This window comes from Eretmochelys imbricata, chromosome 1 (genome assembly GCF_965152235.1).
Source record: "Eretmochelys imbricata isolate rEreImb1 chromosome 1, rEreImb1.hap1, whole genome shotgun sequence".
In the NCBI taxonomy this organism is placed as follows: domain Eukaryota; kingdom Metazoa; phylum Chordata; order Testudines; family Cheloniidae; genus Eretmochelys; species Eretmochelys imbricata.
The window spans coordinates 112,336,041-112,361,623 of NC_135572.1; the positions used below are offsets into that span (position 1 = coordinate 112,336,041).

The window sequence follows — 25,583 nt, forward strand, 5'->3', positions numbered from 1 at the left end:
TTCTCAAACTGGGGGTTGTGACCCCTCAGGGGGTCATGAGGTTATTACATGGGGGGGTCGCAAGTGGGTCAGCCTCCACCCCAAACCCCGCTTTGCCTCCAGCATTTATAATAGTGTTAAATATATAAAAATGTGTTTAATTTATAAGGGGGGGAGGGTCACGCTCAGAGGCTTACTGTGTGAAAGGGGTCCCTAGTACAAAAGTTTGAGAATTACTGCTCTAGTAGCTCTCATTCAACCTTCTCCCAGCTCCCCATTTCTGTCTCTCCCTTTTCCAGCTGCTGCCTGATGTTTTATATAAACTGGGTGTCTTCTTTCCAGTCCCAATAGAAGGCAATTAACCAGGCACAGGTTGACAGGGCCCACTCCTTCTTAAAGGGGCATAAAGGGTGCATTATAATGCATATGCACAAGAGGGCTGAATCAAGATTGCATTAGGAAATGCCTACATTAATTTTTCTAACTTCTGAGTGCTTGACTTCACAACCTTAACATTGTTTTAATGTAATTTTCTAGATATTTAAAAAAACAAACATTGAAAAAACAAAAAGTTCCATCTTGTGGAACTATACTGACCCACTCACATGAGTCACCAGCACAGTTGATATCTTTAGATCCTCTTGTACTTGAATTAACAGAGTAAATGGTAGCAGTAGAAGGCTGTTATCTTCTGTGTGGACCTGCCACACCGAAGCAAGGGGCAAGGAGTCACACTTCCCCCAGGGGTTTCACAGCTATAATTTGATAGACAGCAAATGAATGTTGAGACTCAGCCAAGAATAGTGGGTTCACCTCCAGGTTCTGGAGGGCAGTGTTCTTTAGTGGTTACTGACTTTTCTGCAGCTGTTCCCCCCACAGATTCTCTAGGTCCCTTCTGCTCCCTCACCTCCCCAGCTCCTGTCCTTGTCCCTGCCCTCCTGTTATCCTCCCATCCAACTTCTTGCCCATCTCATTCCTGCTCCTATCCTCCCCCGGCTCCTACCCTGCCCTCCCACCCCCCCCATCCCTCATTGGCTCCTGCCCCATCCACCCCCTCACTCCTGTCCACCCCAGCTCTTCCCCAAGCTCCCTGTGGTAGAATGCACCCCTGTATTCACACCCTACACACCACTGTGATAATCTTTGTACAAAATATGCCTTTTGAAAACTAATACTGTAACTTGCTGGTCAATATCATGGTGAAAATGTATGTAGCAACATTATATGTAAAGTTGGGAACATAAGCTGAAATCATAACTGAAGTGCGTTTACCTGACTAGTCTGGGGAGTGCGTAAACCTGTTTCTCAAAGACAAAGGACAAAGCTGATACCTCCAACCAGTTGTCGTCAAAGCTGATGGGCAATCACCTGTCAAGTGGCCATTCTTTGGCATGGAAGGAAGACAGGAGACAAGGAAAATTGGCATTTCAGCAAATGGAGGCAAGAAGAAACAGCACAGAACATCTTTCCCCACCGGACACCCTGTCGCCTTCTTTACTGAATAAACTTTAACTAGGGGTAGCCCTCAGGAAAATGCATTTCAAAGGGTAACTGAACTATAAAAGCAAGTTACAGTACCTCAAGTTCTCTCTCCCTATCCACAAGGGCAGAGTTTGTGGATGGCATTGCCGCCACCCCCCCCCCGCCCTCACAACTGCAGTGCCATAACCAGAGCAGGGCAGCCGTCCAGGGTGCAAAGCCACAGGGTGAGCTACGCCCGCCGACCCACCCCTCTTCATCTCTCTCCCTGAGGCACTGCCCATTGGCCAGGTCAGAGGCCAGAAGCTGGAGCCGGGCAGCGCAGGGCAGCTGTTGCTCTGGCTGGTGCCATGGAATGGGTGGCCAAGGTGCTCCCTTGTCTCCTGCTGCTGCTCCTCGTGCACAGGGCTGCAGCTGCTCCTCAGCTCCCAATCCCCCCTTTGATTGCTCACACAGCCAGGAAAAGCCATCCAGGTGAGGAGACTTGGCTCCAGGGCTGGCAGAGCCCTTGGGGAGCAGTGACCACATTGGGGGCCCTCCTGGCACACAGCCCCTAGCTACTGCCTTCCTGCATCCTGAGCTACCCCCTGCCTGCACACAGCCCTGAGCTACCCTCCTGCCTGCACCCTGATCTACCCCCTGCCTTCACCCTAAGTGGTTTTCAAACTTTTTGAGCTGAGCCTCCCTCCTGCCTTTGAATTATAATTTTTGATTGCGCCCTTCCCCAAACAGACAGGCTGGGTTGCCTGATTAAATGAGTCAGGGTGCAGTGGTGCTCCCTCCCCAGGCCCTGCCGTGTGGAGCTGGCCAGAGCCCCACCAGGCCCTGCCTCCCAAATATAGAAGTCAAACTACACCTATGCCTATCCATCTCTTGTGTCACCTAAGATGAGAAAAGAAACAGCCACTGGACTTTGGAAGCAGATCCTGGCCTGAGGATTTGGTCAGCAATGTACTGAAAACATGTGTTAAGGGACTTCACCTTGAGCCAAGGCTAATTTGTTCTGTTTAAAAAGTGTTATCTTTATTTTTCTTGTCACCCTTTGACTTTAATGCCTTAATACTTGTATTGACTTAAAATCCTATCTTGTTTTGTTTTATTATTTAATTAAAACTAATCCAGTGTTGTGGCTAAGTTGGGCTGTGTGGTAACTCCATTTAAAAGGAGCAAGTTGTTGTATATTGTCCCCTTACAGGGACAATGGACCTTTGTTACCTGAACTGTCTAGGAGAGGGCTGGACAGCGCTGTAAAAACAAACTTTTGGGGGCGGGGGAGGGAAATCCAGGACTGGGAGTGTGTTAGGATCACCAGGATGTGGTAACCCAGGCTGGTGGAAGCTAGAGTGTGACTGATGCGTGCCTGGAAGCTGCAGCTATACACAGACACTCAGGCCGTGGCAGGCAGACTGTTGGGCTGTTTGCGAGCTGCCCAGGTGGGAGCTACAGCACCATGGTGTTGTGAAGCACCCAAGGTTGCAGGGCAGGTGGGGACACAGCCCCTCACTGGTCTGGACTGGACTCTCTGGAATGTGATACCTCCCCCTCTCTCCTATCCTTCCTCCCTGACTCTGCCGCCCCCAAATGCCCCACCCCCATCCCCCTACTGTCCTCCTCCTGTCTGGGTTTTCTGTTCCCCCCCCTTGCTGGCACCTGCCCAGGTCCCTTCACATGTCCCCTCCCCCATGCACCTTCCCCCCGGTGCCCCGGACACTGGAATCCAGCTGCTTCTCCCTCCCAACCTGGGCACTGCTAGGGGAGCATAGAGAACACAACAGAGTCGGTCTTTCTGCTCTCCAGTCCAGTGCCTGGGACCACCATGGCCCCTGGTGGACAGGAGGAGGAGCTGCATGGAAAGCTATGCCCAGCCCCTGCAGTCCTGGGGTGGAGCATGCTCAGTGGCTGGATCATGCTCAGTTAGTGTGACCACATATCCCAATATCATCAGGAACACCCTGATATGAGGGGCTTTGTCTTATATAGGATCCTATTATCCTGTCCTGATTTGTCACACTTGCTATCTGCTCACCCTATGCTCAGTGAAGATGGAATCTTTGGCAAATTTAGCTGCCAAACTCAAAATTCTCTACCAAGTATGTATGAAATGAAGCTTTTCAGAGGCCATATTAGGGTGAATTTTCACAGACACAACAAAAGGCACATACCTGACACCAGGTTCTCTCTCTCACCCCCCTAAATTTCAAGACCCTTCTCTAAAGCATGAGAAAGTTAGAACTTTTCAACAAAACACTTGGAGCAATTTTTAAAAAAAAAAAAAACATGGGCAAAATAACATTTTCCCCTAACCTTGTTCTTGGAAACAGCTGATCCATTTTCACTCATACTTTTCCGGAAAAACTCAGCCTGATACAGACACCCAACATGGAAAATTTCAGCCTAAACAGTCATAGTCTGGCAAAGTTGTAAGCAATTGAAAAAGTCTTATAATGAAAAGTGCTGGGCAACCTTAACCATTCAGGTCACTACCTGTAATGCCCCTCCTAGTGTAAACCTCAAGCTTAAAATTTGAGTTCTATGAGCATTTGTGAGTAAATTTCCCACCATCTGTATGTTCATGAAAAGCAACTCCAAAGGGGTACAAGTACAGACAAAGTGAATTCACTTGTAAATCTGAGCAAATGCTTATGGAAAATGTTTTGTACTACTATTTAATTATTATTCACCAGCTCTATAATAGAGTCTTTGTAGATGGTTGTCTTTGAATCTGATGGGCAGTTAAAAAGCAGTCCATTGAGCCCTTTTGTTAAGGGCATGGAATTTAAATGTACTTTATTTTGTATTGCAAAGCAGCCAGCAATAACACCAGAAAGTAAAATCAACACTGGCTGGAAGTGGTTTTGACTGGTGCCTGACTGGGGGTGATTGTGAGATTGTATTTTCATAACGCAGAAGCAGTCTGACTGGGGTATTGAAACCAGAGTTGTGTTGTAGAGGTGTGAATCTGTGAATTACTAGCTTCACTGCTTTTGCCATCTAATCTCAGTAACACTGTAAGTTTAAAGGGAAAAACATTTTTCACCTCTTATGTGTTTCAGTAAGTTTTTTTTGTCCTGAACTAAGGTTAAATGAAACTCACAATACAATTAAGTTTAGTTGTGTTCACAGGACTGGATGGTATCCCTCAGCTGTAAAGAGGTTATACTCTATGTAATGTACCCCAAGCTTGGATCGAAGAGCAAAGAATGGTGTTTGGCTTAGTGGGCAGACTGGCTATGTTCTGATTAACTAGTGGCCTCTTCACTGTGCTGTGATATTTGGGGCATGAAGCACAGACTTTTTAAAGTCTTCTGGCCAGGCAGTTTAGCTCTTTATTTCCCTCTCCTCCCCATTTTCTAAAGGTTTTAGGAGCCCCCTCATCCTGCTCTAACTGTGGAAGATTTGGCTTATATGGCTAGACAGATAAATACAATGTTCTTTTAAACTCTCAATCATTTGTAATACTCACACAACTCAGCAATCTTTCCCCAAAAGGTTTTGTTCCTGACCATTTGGCAAACACTGTTTTTTCTGTGTTTGGAATGTTAATAAAACTAACATGCCTTTATTGTTTCATACACAGCAACTTCAGCTGAAGCATTTTGCCAGACCGTCTCTTGATATAATCACCCAATGTCAGCACAGCTCTGCTAAGAGTGTTAGGCCCTGACCCTGCAAACACTTAGGCAGATAGAATCATAGAAAATTAGGGTTGGAAGATACCTCAGGAGGTCATCTAGTCCAATCCCCTGCTCAAAGCAGGACCAACCCCAACTAAATCATCCCAGCCAGGGCTTTATCAAGCTGGGCCTTAAAAACCTCTAAGGATGGAGATTCCACCACATCCCTAGGTAACGCATTCCAGTGCTTCACCATCCTCCTAATGAAATAGTGTTTCCTAATATCCAACCTAGACCTCCCCCACTGCAACTTGAGACCATTGTTTCTTGTTCTGTCATCTGCCACCACTGAGAGCAGCCTAGCTCCATCCTCTTTGGAACTCCCCCTTCAGGTAGTTGAAGGTTGCAATCAAATCCTCCCTCAGCCTCTCCACGTAAGTCATGTGCCCCAACCCCATAATCATTTTCGTTACCCTCTGCTGGACTCTTTCCAATTTGTCCGCATCCCTTCTGTAGTGGGGGGACCAAAACTGGACAATATTCCAGGTGTGGCCTCACCAGTGCCGAATAGAGGGGAAGAAGCACTTCCCGCGATCCACTGGCGATGCTCCTACTAATACAGTTCACTATGCTGTTGGCTTTCTTGGCAACGAGGGCACACTGCTAACTCCTCCAGCTTCTCATCCACTGTAACCCCAGGTCCTTTTCTGCAGAACTGCTGCTTAGCCAGTCAGTCCCCAGCCTATAGCAGTGCCTGGGATTCTTTCTTCCTAAGTGCAGGACTACACATTTGTCCTTGTTGAACCTCATCGGATTTCTTCTGGCCCAATCCTTCAACTTGTCTAGGTCACTCTGGACTGTATCCCTATCCTCCAGTGTATCTACCTCTCCCCGCAGCTTAGTGACATCTGCAAACGTGCTGAGGGTGCAATTCATCCCATCATCCAGATCATTAATAAAGATGTTAAGCAAAACCAGCCCTAGGACTGACCCCTGGAGCACTCCACATAATACCAGCCACCAGCTAGACATTGAGCCATTGATCACTACCTGCTGAGCCTGACAATCTAGCCAGCTTTCTACCCAGTTTACTTCATAACTTGCTGGCAAGAATACTGTGGGAGACTGTATCAAAAGTTTTGCTACGGTCAAGATATATCACATCCACTGCTTTCCCCATATCCACAGAGCCAGTTATCTCATCATAGAAGGCAATCAGGTTGGTCAGGCATGACTTGCCATTGGTGAATCCATGTTGACTATTCCTGATTACCTTCCTCTCCAAGTGCTTCGAGGATTCCTTGAGGAGGACCTGCTCCTGCTTCCCCAAGTTCTCTTTCTTCCCTTTTTTAAATATGGGCACTATATTTGCCTTTTTCCAATTGTCCGGGACCTCCCCCGATCACCACGAATTTTCAAAGATAATGGCCAATGGCTCTGCAATCAGATCAGCCAACTCCCTCAGCACCCTTGGATGCATTAGCTCTGGACCCATAGACTTGTGCGTGTCCAGCTTTTCTAAATAGTCCTTAACTTTACTACTTGTGGCATCTTAGAGACTAACCAATTTATTTGAGCATAAGCTTTCGTGAGCTACAGCTCACTTCATCGGATGCATACTGTGGAAACTGCAGAAGACATTATATGCACAGAGACCATGAAACAATACCTCCTCCCACCCCACTCTCCTGCTGGTAATAGCTTATCTAAAGTGATCACTCTCCTTACAATGTGTATGATAATCAAGTTGGGCCATTTCCAGCACAAATCCAGGTTTTCTCACCCTCTGCCCCCCCCCACACAAACTCACTCTCCTGCTGGTAATAGCCCATCCAAAGTGACCACTCTCTTTACAATGTGTATGATAATCAAGGTGGGCCATTTCCAGCACAAATCCAGGTTTATTCTTTTACGTAGAGACTGTCCAGTTTGACCAATGTACATGGCAGAGGGGCATTGCTGGCACATGATGGCATATATCACATTGGTGGATGTGCAGGTGAACGAGCCTCTGATAGTGAAAGAATAAATGGACGCAAATCAGATGTCAAGAATTATAACATTCATAAACCAGTCGGAGAACACTTTAATCTCTCTGGTCACGCAATTACAGACATGAAGGTCGCTATCTTAAAACAAAAAAACTTCAAATCCAGACTCCAGCGAGAAACTGCTGAATTGGAATTCATTTGCAAATTGGATACTATTAATTTAGGCTTAAATAGAGACTGGGAGTGGCTAAGTCATTATGCAAGGTAGCCTATTTCCCCTTGTTTTTTCCTACCCCCACCCCCAGACATTCTGGTTAAACTTGGATTTATGCTGGAAATGGCCCACCTTGATTATCATACACATTGTAAGGAGAATGGTCAGTTTGGATGAGCTATTACCAGCAGGAGAGTGAGTTTGTGTGTGTGGGGGGGGTGAGAACCTGGATTTGTGCTGGAAATGGCCCACCTTGATTATCATGCACATTGTAGGGAGAGTGGTCACTTTGGATGGGCTATTACCAGCAGGTGAGTGAGTTTGTGGGGTGGGGGGGGGGGCAGAGGGTGAGAAAACCTGGATTTGTGCTGGAAATGGCCCAACTTGATTATCATACACATTGTAAGGAGAGTGATCACTTTAGATAAGCTATTACCAGCAGGAGAGTGGGGTGGGAGGAGGTATTGTTTCATGGTCTCACGAAAGCTTATGCTCAAATAAATTGGTTAGTCTCTAATGTGCCACAAGTACTCCTTTTCTTTTTGCGAAATCAGACTAACATGGCTGTTACTCTGAAACTTTACTACTGTGATTACTTCAGCTGACTTCAATAGGACTATTCACAACAGTAAAGCTAAGCCTGTGAGTAAATGTTTGGCAGAATGGGGCCATAGTTAATTCAAAGCCCAGCTTGCAGGTTTAAATGACATGCTTAGATATCAATTGTGTGTGTGTTTTCATACTAATACTACTTTGGAAGTGTGCAGTGTAATTATTCTGTTTACCAAGTAATCTTTCTTGTATTGTCCCTGACAGCGAGGCTGTTTTCTTTTTTTTAAATTAAATATTTATATCCTAACACACATACAAGGCCAGATACATTCTGGCTTTCAGGTGCCCATGCATATGTCAGGAAACTTGCAAAGTGTAGGACAGATTACAAGGCAGATGAAAGCAGACCCTCTTGTGACATGATATATGGAGGATCATTCCAGTGCAAGGCAAACAGTTCAGAGGAGAGACACTGCCAATTCTCCCCACCACCAATGCAATTTAGGCTTCTGGCAGGAATAATCTGTGATTGAGGGGGGGAGATATTGTACATCCATGTTCTAATCAGCAATGTATGGGTTTGGGGCTATCCATTTATTGGCCCTGAATTTGACCCATGGCTTTAATTGCATATGTCAACGTGAGAACTGCTATGTTTAAAGCAGAGTTAATTCAGGAAGCGTGCTCCGTCAGTGAAACAGCAACAACAAAAATCAGCTGCTTTGGATGATCCACAAAGATTTATTCCTTTTTGTCCGCTACATCTTAGGATCAAATGTAAGTCAGAGCAGACTTTTAACTCCAGCACTTATATACACGTTGAAAATACAATGGCCAGATGTGTGATGAGGACCATATAATTGCCTATGTCAATAGAAAAATTATGGTTTCTTCATGGCTTTTTTGGGTTTGTTCTGAAATCCCTTCAAAGTACTGATCACAGAGTATTATGAACTTGTTCTGTGTACAGACCAATTGCTAGTGGTTTTAACTGCAGTTATTGCATTTCAGTATAGTGATGCAATGTCAGCAGTGGCTGTTGTGAATTTAATCCTGTGTGTAACAGATGGCTCATGATCACCGCAGTGTGGTAAACAGCTTTCACATTGCACTCTGCCTACTGTGAAGAAAGAATAGCAGAGGTGCGGTACATCCCACAGCAATGTGGCAGTGTGTCTCTTTCATGTCCATTCATGTTCTCATGAGGGAAAGTTACATTGGCCATTATAGTCCAGCTGGCACAGTGCATTAATTGGAAAGCTCACAGTTGTGTGAAAGTGTCCTTAAAGCTCATTTCAGAACAGACAACTCTAATTTATCACCACATGGGAAAAACTAATTAACAGGCAATACCTATATGAGAGTCAGGGACTATTTTAAATATATTGAGTATTATATTTTCCCCGCAGCAGCACCCCCTAATATCTTGTGTGTGCTCATTTTCCTGTTGTGACAGGGTCAGGCCAGATGGCTACAAAAGAGTGATCGAAGGTAGATACATTAGTTCCAGGTTAAGCAGGTCCCTTTTCCCTGGGTAAAATGACAGGGACTATTCCAGAACACTCAGGAACTTTCTAGAGCTAATTAAGGCAGGCAGGCTAATTAGGACACCTGGAGAGAATTGGGAAGCTGCTAGAATTAAGGCTAATCAGGACCCCTGGTTTAAAAAGGCTCTCACTCCAGTTAGTGAGGTGTGCGCAAGGAGCTGAGAGTGAGAGGGTGTGCTGCGGCAGGACTGAGGAGTACAAACGCTATATGGCATCAGGAGGAAGGTCCTGTGGTGAGGATACAGAAGGTGTTGGGAGGAGGCCATGGGGAAGTAGCCCAGGGAGTTGTAGCTGTCATGCAGCTGTTACACAAAACACTGTAGACAGCTGTGATCCACAGGGCCCTGGACTGGAACCCGGAGTAGAGCGCGGGCCCGGGTTCCCCCCCTCCTCCATCCCCCCAACTCCCTATTGGATACAGGAGGAGTTGACTTGGACTGTGGGTCCCACCAGAGGGGAAGGTCCCTGGCCTATCCCCCGACCCACTAAGTGAACCAGCGGAGACTGTGGGGATTGTTCTCCTTCCTCTTCCCCATGCTGGCCAGTGATGAGGTTATCTGAGTGAATGGCAGATTTGGGCCACGAAAGTGTCCAAACTGAGAGCTACTGTGAAACTCTGAGGCGAGCAAAATCCGCCAATAAGCCAAGGTGGAGGAGGAACTTTGTCACACTGTGTACAATAAATTTCAGTGCAATTTTCCTGCAGTGTCCACATATACTTGGAAGAATCCACTCAGAGTATTTAATGTTTGTTGCTTTTTGAACAAAAATAATATTACAGCAAATGACATTTCAAGAACTGACAGCAGATGATTACAAAGCTACTATGAATGTTGGCTTTTCAACAACAAGGGCTGGGGGGGAAGAAAGTAAAACTTTCCCTTTTGATTTGTTTCGCTTACACTTTTAGATGTCATTTAAGGTATGTTCATAACAGGTCCCTGTGATTTCCTTGTGGCAGAGTTCAAGATACTAATTTAATCTTATTGTCCCTGGTATTGAAAAAGATAAATGTATTTTTCAGTATCAAAACTAGTGAGGAAAACTGGCAAATAATATCAGTCAAAATAGATCCCTCTTCAAAGAATTTAAGAACTAACTTGGAGGGACAGCACAAAGTAAATAATTGCATCAGAATTATAGCAGCTATAAATTGAACAGAGCTATTTTGAGACACCCTGTTGTACGTAACATCCTACGAACAGCCAGCAGAGAGAACCAGGATCCTAAGGCCAGAAACATCACATGCAGCTGCTGGGGATCAGCTGGTTCCAGGCATGTGTCTGCAGAGAGCTGACAAATAATTTGCTCCTTGTCCTTTATCAAGTTTCAATAAGTTTTGCTCTTATTTTACTTCCACCTCCCCCTTCTTTTGCAGTTTATAAATATAAATATGTAGAGTTAGGGGCATCTAAAGTACAGGAGTCAATGAGTAGGGGAAGAGGCACTTTCATGGGTAAGATTAGCTGGAGACAAGCAATGTAGTGTCAGCTCAAGAGCTAAACCAAAAGCATGAGGGTTTGGCATGCATAATGCAGAAAGAGTGGTAGACATGGGGTGCATTACTGTGGGTCAAAGAGATGAACGAAGAGGTCTGGGCACCCAGGAATAATGAGAAATTAAAACCATTAAAGTATAATGAGAAAAAGAATGTTAGCATGATGGAGGAGGATGTGGTATTGGGGAACTGCACCTTTAAGGACTGAGCTTCCCAGACAGAGTCTGGGCAGGGCGCTGCAAAGCTCTTGTTGCTATGCACTGCAAGTTGGAACCAGACACAGAATAAAGCACTTTTGCAAGCACCAGTGATTACTGAACATCATATGATATGAGGAATAAAAAGTTAAGGGTTTGTCTACCTAGGGAGTTATTCCAGATAAACTATTCCTTATTAACTCTATGTATGGACAGTTATTCCAGAATAAGTGCACCTTATTTTGAATTAGCTTAATTCACTACCTACAAGAGGATAAATTCTGGGGGAGATGGTTGATGCCAAATATTTTTCTATGCCAGATGAGTTAGCAGGATTCTGGCAAGTGCTCTATTTTTCTCTGGTCACATTTTAATGCACATGCAACATCCTCTTCGGGAGACACCATGTCTGCAGACTGCATTTGGGTTGTGTTTGGCACCCAAGGTATTTCACCAGAAAACACATTTTTCTGTGATAGAGAGGACACTAAGGTATTAGAGGATATTTGATCGGGGGGGAGGGAGAAATAGTAGCGCATGACTAAAGGCTCTGGGCAGCTGTGGAAAGAAGAAGACCTGCTGGGCTAAAGCTAAACAAAATGATTTGCAAATCAAATACAAACCTGAGGGAGATTTAGTGCTTGGAGACATGCTCTCTAAAGCATTTGACAACCGTGCAATGTAGCAAAGTCTAGAGCTAGATTTTGTACAGCTCACTTTGTACATGATATAAAGAAGCCATGTTCCATCTCTGATAAAATGTGACCTGTGATTGCCTGAGCTACCGCTCAGGATGAGACTTGCAGAAAGTGATTATGGCTATTAGTAGATGGCAGCTGGGACAGCATATTCGCAGCCCCTATCATCAATTTAAGGGGGAGCTCTTAGTCCTAGATGGTGTTTTAAAGGCACCTGAATGGTGATTCCTAAGATGTTATAGAAAATGTTAGGATACATGAAGAGATTAAAAAAAACATCTAATAAGGGCTAAAGAGATGTTTTATACTGGTCTTCAGTGAACAGTGACAGAGAAAATTGTTGAGGTTTGTTGCATAGGCCAAGTCAGGCAAAAGAGCCCATGATGGTGGCACAGGAAAAAATGGGCCCCCTGGAGCAAAGTAGGCATAGATTTGTTTACATTGGCTGGAAAAACTAGGACTTGTTCTCGATTAAAAGAAAAGGAGTACTTGTGGCATCTTAGAGACTAACAAATTTATTTGAGCATAAGTTTTCATGAGCTACAGCTCACGTCATTGGATGTATTCAGCGGAAAATACAGTGGGGAGATTTATATACACACAGAACGTGAAACAATGGGTGTAACCATACATACTGTAACAAGAGTGATCAGGTAAGGTGAGCTATTACCAGCAGGAGGGGCAGGGGTGAAACCTTTCGTAGTGATAATCAAGGTAGGCCATTTCCAGCAGTTGAGAAGAACGTGCGAGGAACAGTGGCGGGGGGGGGGGGGAATAAACATGGGGAAATAGTTTTACTTCATGTGATGACACATCCACTCCCAGTCTTTATTCAAGCCTAATGTAATGGTGTCCAGTTTGCAAATTAATTCCAATTCAGCAGTCTCTCGTTCAGCAGTCTCTGTTTTTGAAGTTTTTTTGTTGAAGAATTGCCACTTTTAGGTCTGTAATCGAGTGACCAAAGAGATTGAAGTGTTCTCCGACTGGTTTTTGAATGTTGTTCTAGACTGTTGTTCTTACTTCCCTGAGGTAGTCTTCCTAGAAGATACTGCAGCTAAACAGGTGCTTGTGCATGTCAAATCTACTTTTGCTGACTAGTAATATTTGACAACAGACCGCAGTTTAATGGACATGCGTTTGAGTTTAGACATTCTCCACTAGTCCCCATTATCCTCAGTCCTACAGGCTGCTGGAAAATGGTGTTTATCTCTACTGAGAGGATGTGGAGTCAGGCTCTGATCCATATTTAATATCGCTAAATTACAGAATGGCACAAGTGAAGCATGGTGTGACAGGGTGGATCACAGAAACCCCCTGGAGGCTACCACCTGATGTGCCAAGACTACTTCTGTTCCTGCTTTCCTGCCCTGCCAGCTTAGGACTCCAACATGCTGCCTGGTTTGAGCCAGACCTGCTAGCCTGCTGCAAACCCAGACCAAAGTCTGAACCACGTCCCCTAACAGCTGTAGGCTTAACTGAAAGCAGCTTACAGAAGTGTGCCTGTCTTTAACACTGAGATGCCCAACTCCCAATGGGGTCCAAACCCTAAATAAATCTGTTTTACCCTGTATAAAGTTTATACAGGGTAAACTTAAATTGTTCACCCTCTATAACACAGAGAGATATGCACAGCTGTTTGCCCCCCCCCCAAGTATTAATACATACTCTGGGTTAATTAATAAGTAAAAAGTGATTAAATACAGCAAGCAGGACAAGTTTCAGAGTAGCAGCCGTGTTAGTCTGTATCCACAAAAAGAAAAGGAGGACTTGTGGCACCTTATGCTCAAATAAATTTGTTAGTCTCTAAGGTGCCGTAAGTCCTGCTTTTCTTTAGACAGAACAAAGTGAATTACCAAGCAAAATAAAATAAAACATGCCAATCTAAGTCTAGTACAGTAATAAAAACTGACTACAGATAGAATCTCACCCTCAGAGATGTTTCAGTAAGTTTTTCACAGACTGGAGCTGGACATCTTCCTAGTCTGGGCACAATCCTTTCCCCTGGTACAGCCCTTGTTCCAGCTCAGGTGGTAGCTAGGGGATTCCTCATGATGGCTGCCTCCCTTGTTCTGTTCCACCCACTTATCTTTTGCATGAGGTGGGAATCCTTTGTCCCTCTGGGTTCCCACCCCTCCTTCTCAGTGGAAAAGTACCAGGTTAAAGATGGATTCCAGTTCAGGTGACATGATCACATGTCCTGTGATACCCCAAGCCCTCATTCCTCCCACCCTGACTCACAGGAAGGCCTGCCTGCAAACAGAGCCATCCACAGTCAATTGTCCTGGTTGATGGGAGCCATCAAGATTCCAGACCACCATTAATGGCCCACACTTTGAGGGCCTATTGTAGTTATGCAGAGTTATATTTCATATTTCTAGTTTCAGATACAAGAATGATACATTTATACAAATAGGATGACCACACTCAGTAGATAAGCTTCGAAATGATACCTTACAAGAGACTTTTCATGAAGCATATTTTAGTTACATTATATTCACACTCTATATATAGAGTGCATCACACATGGGTTGCCACCTGATGACATTTTGTTCAGCAGAAAACTGAAAAGAATGCCTGCTGTGTAGAAACTGACATCAGAGGCACTGGGGAGTAGTATAAAGAGTCAGATAGGGCAACATTAAAAAAAAAAAAAAACTAGACTGGGGATCATGGGAGCTGCCACCATGTCATGAAAATGATTGTTTGTCTCAGTAATCAGAAACAATGGTTGCAAGCAGCAGTGGTGTCGCACGAAACAGCCCCACAGCCAGAAGTGATGCTTGGGGAGTGTCACTGCCTCTCAGCCCCCCAATTTGCTGCTTGGCATGTACTGAGCATGCTCACACAGACTGAGCATGCTCAGTAACATCTGCTGAAGCCTCTGCCCTTACTCTGCCCCCTCACTATTGGCAAGTACAGGTCATCTCTGCCTGCAGCCATATGAGATTGTCTCCCCAGATGGACACATTATGGAGGAATAGGCAATACCATCTCCAAATCCCACAAGGGAGGGAGGATACCGGCACCGAGTTTGCTATTTTGCCTGCAAGGGTCTCAGATAGGAAATAACTACAGCAGGTTGAGACAATGGAGCCCTAAGACATGCAATAACCAGAACAAGTGGCCTTACGGCTTCCTGAGAGCAGGAGGACAGCAGCAGTGCTGATGTTCATGGGGAGCGCGGGTCCAAGTGACAGCACCCGGCACATCAGAGACCAAATGACCATTGCTAGCAAGTTTAGTTATTAGTTTGGTTGTAAATATTTGTAATTATTATATTAATGTTGGCTTTTAAAATGTTAGTGTTATTAAGTGTTGGCTTGAAAGGGAAGATGTGGTATTGAGGACTATGCCTTTAAGGGCTGAGCTGCCCAGACAAAGCCTGGGCAGGGTGCTGTTAAGTTTTTTATTCTTATGCACAGCTTGCTGGACCCAGAAAAACAACAGACAGTGTTACCTTAAGCCATGAGTGATCACTGAACACCATGGAGTGGAAGGATATATAGCATCACACACTCTCTTCTCCATGAGAGGGGAATGAGAGATGGGCATAGGAACTACAAGTGACAGTAGTAGAGGACTCAGTACAAAGAAATGTGGAGTGAAATTCATTTCACACTCACAAACCCAGAGCAATTAGAATTCACCCTGTATTTATTAATATTGAATGAAGTGATTGGGCTTTATGCAAAATATGTGTCTTGTGATCAGTTATTTTTTGTGTGTTTTTATAAAACTATGCTATTCCATGGCGGGGTAATATTTTGGGACTGTTATTGATCAACCTTCGTAACTGTTTAACCCCGAGAGAGAGAGAGAATCAGATCTCATCCCTGCCAATGGACATAAAAGCATATTAGCTATGTAAAACATTTTGCTCTAACGCAGGCATGCTTAGCTCCCATGAAATTCAAGAGGCAGTGCACAAAGGTGTCAAAATACAGAACTAATGGAGCTCTCAGTTTCATATTCCTACTGCTACTGCCAGCAGCAGTCGTCTTATTGCCATTTACTCTTAGCAAGCTTTTTGCTCACAAATCAGGAAGCAACTTTGGACAATTTTCACAAGGAGCATTTTCATGATTAATAAAATAACCTTGCTAGAGACTGGAGTCGAGAAGGTGTTCTGCTAATTGGGGTAACAGACATACCAAAAGACTGGCAAGCAATAGCAGGTCAGAGAGCGGGAGGGAAGCTTGGCTGCCGGTGGGTGGGGAGCACCCGCTAGTTTTTCGCCGTGGGTGCTCCAGCCCTGCAGCATCCATGGAGTCTGCGTCTATGGTGTCAGACATAACTGTTCTGATCTGGCAGCATATGTGCACTCAGTTACACGTGTGCAAGGTGCAGGGCATCAGGCCACTGGTCATCAGTGGGAATGGAGGGAGCAAATGCCCTTTCAGGATCAGGCCCATTAGGATGATTTGGCATGTAATGCTTTCACAAGGGGGCATTCTTTGCCAGGTTCTACATCACTGCCCAGTGTAAGTCACAGAGCAAAGTAATCGTTATTACTGCTGGGCCCCAACAGAGTTATTTCTGCTTTCGGAGGCATAAAGGAAGACAAAGTCCCTCAGTGATTTTCAGGATCAGAGAGCGGGAAAGAGTGCACTGGGGAGGTGTGTGAATTAATAAAGTGCAGGTCTGGGAGAAGTAGCAAGCAGGGCTGATCAGACAGTACTGCTAATCATGTAGCCAAAGGGCACTTCCCGAGGTAGCCTCTGCCGGTAGGGGCAACGTGGTGAAATTCTAGTGAGAAAATTTTTGCTCCTGTTCCACTGCTGCAGAGCATCAAGTAGGGACTACTTGTGCAGCCTGAGCACTTTGGAAATAATCTGAGCCGCGGTCGGTGGAAGCCTCCTAACAATGGGCGGTCACTGTTGCCCAAACTGTCACCCCTCCCATGCCCCTTCCCCCGCCCCCCGAACGACCACCCTCGCACTGCCCCTTCCTCATGAGGCCCTGCCCCTGTGCTGCCTCTTCCCTCCCCCCAGGGCCTCTTCTCCTCTCTCCCCCGCCCCTCAGTCACTCATCCTTATGGCTGGTTAAAGTGTGTGTGTGTGGGGGGGGAATGGCCCTCTGTTCTAGTGTTCCTGATCTGAGCCTCTAGGGGGGAAATCAAATGTCATTCCCTTTGTCAGGGCTCAGAGTCCATAGCAGGTTTCTCCTCCTCCTGTGCAACAGGAAATCTCTATCCACTGCTCCCCTAGCTCCTGCCACAAATAACCACACCAGTTATTTGTTATGATTATTAATCATTTGTATTGCAGTGGCCCCCAGAGGCTCCAGTCAGAATAGTGGCCCCACCATGCTGGATGCTGTACACACACCACCTACATGGGACGACACAGTCAAACATACTAACTTTTGTCCCTGCCCTTGTGGGAATGAACCACCCCAGCTGGCAAGATAACACCACTTGGAGCAAGTGCAGTGGAGAAATGGTTGGTGGGGGGAGAAGATGGAAATCACATATTGAATCTTGGGCCTGAGATCTAACCCTGGGAACTTCAGCACCATCCCAGAGCTCTGCACCCCATTTCTCCTGGGGATGGGCCAGGAGATGACAGGGTAGAAAGCCCATTGTACTATGAGGAGCATGACATCACATAGATTGCCTCACCTCACTGGCCCAGCATCAGACTCTAGTTTTTGCTTCAGTAAAGCACAGAACTGATATGACTTCCTGAAGTGCATGTTAATGAAGTGGAAATCAGGAACTTCACTAAGAATTGTTAATTGCAAAACATGTACTAGCAGCTCTCTTCAGAGCAAGCCCTTACTGAATTGTTTAGGCGTGACCCTGAATAAAGAATTAAGTACCTGGGAAGAGCCATTTAAGTACATAAGGGATTAAACTTTAAATCTTTTCATGCAACATTTGTCTGACAGTTATGTACTGAGCTTGAGCAATTTTTTCCTACACTTAAACAGCCACTTCAGGAACATGGGAAATGCACCATCTACAGGTCACTGGGAACACCACAGGAAAATCTGAGAAATGATAAACCAAAATATTTGCTCAACAACTGTATGGAGAAACAGGGACACCATTTCAGATGGGGGGAAGGGGAGGAAGAAGGAGGAGGAGAGAGGCAACTTTAACTGTGATTCCAGAGGCTAACAATTCAGACAAGTAGATTTAAACCGAGCACCATTACACTACTTTAAACCTTATGGTACTGCGACCATTTGGATGATGCACATGAATGATATTTTATTACACCCCCAACTCAAAGATTGTTTCATAATACCCCACAACTGAAGTGCTTTTCATAGCAGCAGTTTTTGTATTCTTACTTTTCCATTGCACAAATGAGTGAAATTCTACTAACTTTAGAATTTCAAATCAATGAACCTCAGGTTTTTATTGAGGTCAAAATATATTGTTCAAAATTTTGTAGTAGGAAGATCAAAACTAAAAATGAAATAAGATGGACCATATTCTGGTCTCATTCACACAACTCCAAATTCAGAATAATGGTTGAAACCCATACAGTTACTCCAGATTTACAGCAGTGCTAAGGAGAGCAGAATTTGCCCCTCTGTGTTCGTTAGTTGCAATTTCTATTGGAAACTGTGCTAGACATAGCTATGGATAGGGATTCTCTGGTAAAACCCCTCCCTATGTGGCATGCTATATTGAAGAATTCATTTATCACAACTTACTGTAAATTAGTGTACCTAATTACTAGAACATACTTGATTGTGTTTCTTTGTAAAACTGCTATAAAATAAAGATTGGAACAAACATTGCCTTCCAGTCAGATTAGAGTAGGCCTTTGTGTAGGACCAGTTGCAATCCCTGAAGCACATTTGTCACACAGCACTCAGATAGGAATTGTAATGATCTTTACAGGTCTTAGTACTCTCACTACGTCTAGAAATGAAGTTGAACTATATTTTACCTTTAGAAAATGGGAGCCTGACTCATCTTACTCCAGTCCATGAAACTTGTAAAACACTGGTTTATCTAGATTAAGGTTTCTAAAAGGGTTTTCAGAAGAGTAAGGTTGAATTACCTTAACTCTTATTTCCTGGTTTTTAGAGGTTTGAGTTATGCTGAAATAGTTGTTCTGGAAGGGCACAAGATGCCACCAGAAATCCTTGGCTTAGTGTTAAAGGTTGTTGGGGTTTTTTTTGCCAGTGAATTATAATAGCAAACACTAGATTTTTTCAGTCTGTGACCCTTATATCGCTAGGTGGTAGCAGAATGTGTATGAGTGGTCTGGTTTCCTTGATCATTGTGGTATTGACCTGTTCTGCTATCATCCATTCACTAACAACTGAATCTGATGCAACCAATTAGTGGTGTCAGATTAGAGGGATTAAATTCAAAACTGCATTTAATTTCCAGAACAGACAGTTGCTTCACTTCTGACAACCCTGACCAGCGACTGTGGGTTGCCTGGCTATAAACGTATAATCTAAAGCCCTACAATTGATTATCTCAGTCTTCTCCACCTCCTTCTTTAAATCATAGATTTGTACAACACAAACTCTTCAAGGAGGCTTATGAACTAACTACTCTTTTACATGTTGGGTCAGGTTCTACTTGGATGCCGAGATGCTATTTGGAACAGAGGTACCCCTGAGCCCTCTGACTCACCAGCGTGGGCTCCCTCTCACAGTGTGCTGCTGTGAGAAGCTACAAAGCCCTCCAGCCTGCACTTTCACCAGCATACATCCAGATAGACGCCCTGGGGCAGACTGCAGTATAAGCCACTCATCACAGGCAAGGTTGGGTTTGGACCTGCTGCCTCTGCCTATCCTTGGGCTGTCCCCTGCAACCCCAGTACCTGTTGGGCCTAGAACTAGGCCGCAGCCTGGGGCTTTCCTGGCTGGCCCTTCCCCAGCCCTGCTCCAATCTAGGTACTCTACTTAGGTCCCTGCAGCCAGGTCCCTCCCTCTCAGAAGCTAGAGAGAGTCTTTTGAGCTTCGGCCCAGCAGCCCCTTTATAGGGTCAGCTGAGTCTGTTTGGGGCATGGCCACAGCTGAGGCTGCCTCCCAATCAGCCCCGCCTAAGGCGCCCAGCCCTGGCCCTCTCCAGGGGCTGGCTTTTAACCACTTTGGGCTGGGAGCGGGTGACCACCCCGCTACAGGAACCTATATTTATCTGCATTCTAAAGCCATGTGCCCAACTTGGATGTGTAACGGTTGCAGACTCACCACCACAGCGCCTCCTGATGGTGCTCCGGGAATTAGCTCAGTCCAACTCTGAGCACCCTCTGCAAGTGGTGTCTTGCCCGTTGTCTGCTCTACTCTGCAGTTGGGGACCCACATTGCTCCCCCGCTCGACAGTGTCCTCTTCAGGACACTGCCCTCTGGCAGTGCCCACTGCTTTTCTCACCGCCCCTTCCTCTTCTGAGCCCAGCAATCACTACATTCCTAGAATCCATCAATTATCCCCCACCCACAAATCTCATTCTCCAGTATTTTATGGGACTGGTGTCTCTTATTTTCCCCTCTGTCCATTCATCATTTTTCAGATGGCACCCCTTAGTCCAGCTAGTTTTTCCTGTGTACACACACACACACACACTCTCTCTTTCTCTCTCTCGTCTATGTCCCAATTAGCAGGTCACTTTTCTTGCAGAAGTGAGAAAGAGGGAATTTTTTTTCTTATCTTTATTTTAAAAAAACCCTAGGGCTGCTGTTTAATCGCAGTTAACTCATGTGATTAACTCAAAAAAATTAATCGCAATTAGAAAAATTAATTGTGGTTTTAATCGCACTGTTAAACAATAGAATGCCAATTGAAATTTATAAAATATTTTGGATGTTTTTCTACATGTTCATATATATTGTATTCTGTGTTGTAATTGAAATCAAAGTATATTTTTATTAAAAATGATAAACAAAAGAAACTATATTTCAATTCACCTCATACAAGTACTGTAGTGCAATCTCTATCATGAAAATGCAACTTACAAATGTAGATTTTTTTGGTTACATAGCTGCACTCAAAAACAAAACAATGTAAAACTTCAGAGCCTACAAATCCACTCAGTCCTACTTCTTTTTCAGCCAATCACTTAAGAGACAAACAAGTTTGTTTACATTTACAGGAGATAATGCTGCCCTCTTCTTATTTACAATGTCACCAGAAAGTGAGAACAGGCATTTGCTTGGCACTTTTGTAGCCAACATTGCAAGGTATTTTCGTGCCAGATATGCTAAACAGAAGTCTTAAAGGAGAAACACTCTGATGCTGAAACTACAGAACCTAAACCACCAAAAAAGAAAAATAACCTTCTGCTGGTGGCATCTGACTCAGATAATGAAAATGAAAATGCATCCATCTGTACTGCTTTGGATTGTTATTGAGCAGAACCCATCATCAGCATGGACCCATGTCCCCTGGAATGGTATTTGAAGCATCAAGAGACATATGAATCTTTAGTGAATCTGGCATGTAAATATCTTGCGATTCGGGCTACAACAGTGCCATGCGAATGCCTGTTCACACTTTCAGGTGGCATTGTAAACAAGAAACGGGCAGCATTATCTCCTGCAAATGTAAACAAACTTGTTTGTCTGACCAATTGGCTGAATAAGAATCAGAACTCAGTAGACTTGCAGCCTCTAAAATTTTACATTGTTTTATTTTTGAATGCAGTTTTTTTTGTGCATAATTCTACATTTGTAAGTTCAACTTTCATGATAAAGCGATTGCACTACAGTACTTGTATTAGGTGAATTGAAAAATACTTTTTCTTTTGTTTTTTTTACAGTTCGAATATTTGTAATAAAAATAAATATAAAGTGAGCACTGTACACTTCGTATTCTGTGTTGTAATTGAAATTAATATATCTGAAAATGTAGAAAATATCCAAAAATATTTAAATAAATGGTATACTATTAATGTTTAACAGTGCGATTAATCGCAAGATTAATCACGATTAATTTTTTTAATCGCTCGACAGCCCTAAAAAAACCTCAACAAGATTGGTTTTTAGAAGATAATTGTATGTTGTTTTGTGGAATCCTTGAATCTTTTGGAAAAGGTCCAGAGACTGTGTGTGTGAAACCCAAAACTTCTTCAGGTTCCTTTAATTATTATGCAGCCAGCTAGAGTTATCAAACTTGCTAACTTTCCCTACCGTCATACCACCATAATTCTAATAATTCCAGCCACATTATTCTTGATTTCCAAAATGTCAATACATTATTTGAATAAAGAAAAGGAGTACTTGTAGCACCTTAGAGACTAACAAATTTATTTGAGCATAAGCTTTCGTGAGCTACAGCTCATTTCATCAGATGCACGATGAAAAGCTCACGAAAGCTTACGCTCAAATAAATTTGTTAGTCTCTAAGGTGCCACAAGTACTCCTTTTCTTTTTGCAAATACCGACTAACACGGCTGCTACTCTGAAACCTGTCATTATTTGAATAGTCACTTATCACTCCAGCATTAAGACATGACAAGAGATGTTTTCATGGCCTAATAATATTGTTACAGCATTAAGAGGTTGATCCTGCAAGTTGCTGGGGCCCAGATACTCAAGGTTCCTGGTTTCCATTGAAATCAATGGAAGTTACTAGCCTAAATACCTTTGAAGATCTGCATTAATGCTAAGGGGAGTTGAGGGTGCCGAGCCCCTCTTGGAAGCACTTGGCACCTTGAGGTATTATGTTCAGGACTGAAATGCATTATGCAGCCTCGATTGCTAGCTACTCAACCTGTGTTTATTAAGCACAATACACCTTTTCAGGTCTTACTGCTTTTCCAGTATGGGTAACTAGTTTTGATTTTTAATCTTAAGAATTATTGTCTATATCTTTCTCTAGAGACTAGCTCATCCCAGTGTTGACTTGTTTTAGGATGGCCGGAGATCAGCCAAGAGATTCATCTCCCTACCCACATCTATCATCGTGTTTTAAGATCACCCAAAATAAAAACCAACAAGGAAGTATAGGAGTAAAACGCAGGTATGTTTATTAGGAACAAGGTAAGCAAACGGGGTATGCTATAAAGGACTCCCAACACACGTAAACAAGGTAAACAGGTAAAGTTGACACTATATACTGACTGTGACCAAAAAGTGTTTATTCCCTTCCCAAGATGGGTCCCAGGTAAGGGGTATGGAGGACTTAAAAGGTCTCTACTATTTCTTGCAGCTTGTGTCTGGAGCCTCCTATCTCACAATGCAGATCGGGTCTGGAACCGACCAGGTGACTCAGGAGGGTGAGGAGTGGACCTCGGGCAACAAGTAGGCGGTAACTCTGCTTGATGCTGGTGATTCTTCTTCCTCCTCCCCTGCATCATCATGTGTGCAAGTAAAATCCAGATGAGAGGGTGGCAGCTAGCAGTTCACCCTTGCTGGCAAGTGTGTTAAACCCTCCCACAACCCTAAGGTGCTGTGCTCTGGCTTACACACCTGAGTAGAACTGATCCAGCACTCTGCCACTCAGATGGGCAGCACCTTCCCTCTGATGTGCTGACCCTTATATGCCCTGCTGTTACTGGGCAGATTACATGTCACATGGTTCCTCAGTTTCAGTAGAAAGGGCAGGAAACTATACCTAAGGAGAGGGAAGAAAGGCAGCCAAGATGGATTCCTAGTTGTTGTTGTCAGAAATACAGAAATTCTCCCCCAGCACCAGAAGGAGAGTGGAAATAAATGATTGGTTTATTCAGCTGTCAACAGTGTGTCATTTTTTCTTCAGGGCACAAACACAGTTCATATACTGCAACCTCAGTGTTCAACAGTCAGTTACAAGTAGCCAGGCCACTCACTATACAAATCGATTCCAAGGCACAGCACGAAGACTGCGTTGCTCTTTTTCAAAGCCACAAGTCTTGCATAATTTCTCCCCATGTTACATATCCCATCTGCCCTGTGCAGCCCTGTTTGTGTCAGCCCTCATGGAAAATAGCAAACAGGTTGTGTCTGGTTAGATAGTTGCAGGCTTTGTTTGTCTTCATTTCTCATGCTTCTTGATGTTCTCATAAGGATTATTACAAGACAATTACTGTATGTGTCTTTATTATTCTAATATTCTTGCCACAAGAAAGCCTCAGTGGTACAGATAAACAACCAGTGGTGAGCTGGAGCCGGTTCGCACCGGTTCACTAGAACCGGTTGTTAAATTTAGAAGCCCTTTTAGAACCGGTTGTTCCACGAGGGACAACCGGTTCTAAAAGGGCTTCTAAATTTAACCGGCCAGAAGTGGCGCCTTAGGCACCGACTCCACCTGGAGCACCCAAGGGGAAAATTTGGTGGGTGCAGAGCACTCACCGGCAGCTCCTCACCCCACCCCTGGCTGCAGCTCACCTCCGCTCCGCCTCCTCCCCTGAACGTGCCTCCCCGCTCTGTTTTTCCACCCCCCAGGCTTCCCGCGAATCAGCTGTTCGCGCAGGAAGCCAGGGCAGGCTGAGAAGCAGACCGCGACTTCCCGCTCAGGTCCAGGGAGGCGGAGGTGAGCTGGGGCGGGGGGGGCGTGAGGAGGGCCGCCTGCGCCACAGCAAGTAACCTGGGGGGCATGCAGGGGAACCGCTCCCCACCCCAGCTCACCTCCACCACCCTCAGCCTGAGCGAGAAGCCACCACTTGCTTCTCAGCCCTCCCAGGCTTCCCACCGAACAGCTGATTCGTGGGAAGCCGGGAGGCGGTGGGGGCGTGGAGAAGCAGAGCGGGGCAGTGCGTTCAGGGGAGGAGGCGGAGTGGAGGTGAGCTGGGGCTGGGTGCAGAGGGGGGAGCTGCCGCTGGGTGCTCTGCACCCACCAAATTTTCCCCGTGGGTGCTCCAGCCCCGGAGCACCCAGGGAGTCGGTGCCTAAGGTGCCACTTTTGATGTGATCGGTGGGGGGAGTGGCTGCTCCTCCTGCTCCCCCCCTAGCTACGCTCCCCCACCCCTTGGAGCCAGAGGGACCTGCCGGATGCTTCCTGGAAGCTGCCCCAGGTAAGCACCTCCGGGACTCCCCACCTTGCCCCCCGGCAGGTGCCTCTGGCTCTTAGGGGTGGGCACCCACTATGGTGGCGCACAAGACCCTCCTGCCTGGTTCTGGGGGCAGTCAGGGGACAGGGGAGGGGGCGTGGATGGGCAGGGGTCCGGGGCGGGGGGCATCAAGGAACACGGGGGGGTTGGATGGGGCAGGAGTCCCGGGGGGCAGAGGTGGGCAACAACCCCCTCGTGGGGTGAGGAGGGAACCCGTTGTTAAGATTTTGGCAGCTCATCACTGTAAGCAACCTAGATAATAAGCAAAGAATCATTATTAAGGAACACCCATATTATTCATGACAGCAACCAGCTGTGATTTCCAGTTACAAACACTATCTATATACTGCATAATGTGTATCAAGGAAAAGATTAATATATTGCCTAAATTGGAACTGGGCTTTTGTTGTGTTCTGCAGATATGTCTGCTTGATGCAGGAGGCAATTCAGCTGGAATACATTGGCAGGGCCTTGTTGGGAAGTTTGGCCCACAGACACCTGCACTATGCCCTTTCTTTATACGAAGGAAGGATCTCAGTCACCAGGTCTAGAAATCCAGATCTTTTTATGAGCATTAAATTCACATGATTTAATTTTAAAGTTTTATAGGGGCTCAAATATTCTGTCTTGATTGTGTAATCAGATTAAACACTGCTGCTTCTTGGTAATGATCGGTGGCTTCTGAAGTGTCATGCAGTGTTATTTTGCTCAACTCACCCTAGGACCTGTGGGGAAATAGCAGATGAAAGCAGCTTCCTACCTCTTTCAGCTGCTCCTTGACTAAGTGCTCCCACCTTTCTGCCAGGACCAAGGTGTGCTCGATTCCCTTCCATGCTTGGTGTAGTACTGGACAATGCAGCATGCACCCGGGGG

General features: G+C 45.1%; 1 long non-coding RNA gene across 2 annotated transcripts in view; it reads left to right on the forward strand.

Annotated features, from left to right (window-relative positions):
- LOC144263129 (uncharacterized) overlaps positions 1–23,456 on the forward strand; it is a 32,954-nt gene extending 9,498 nt beyond the window's left edge. For both annotated transcript variants that reach the window (XR_013345733.1, XR_013345731.1), the window contains exons 2-3: positions 22,562–22,702; positions 22,892–23,456. This is a non-coding gene — a long non-coding RNA (uncharacterized LOC144263129). The remainder of the gene's footprint in view (positions 1–22,561; positions 22,703–22,891) is intronic.
- Positions 23,457–25,583: the final 2,127 nt, after the last annotated feature.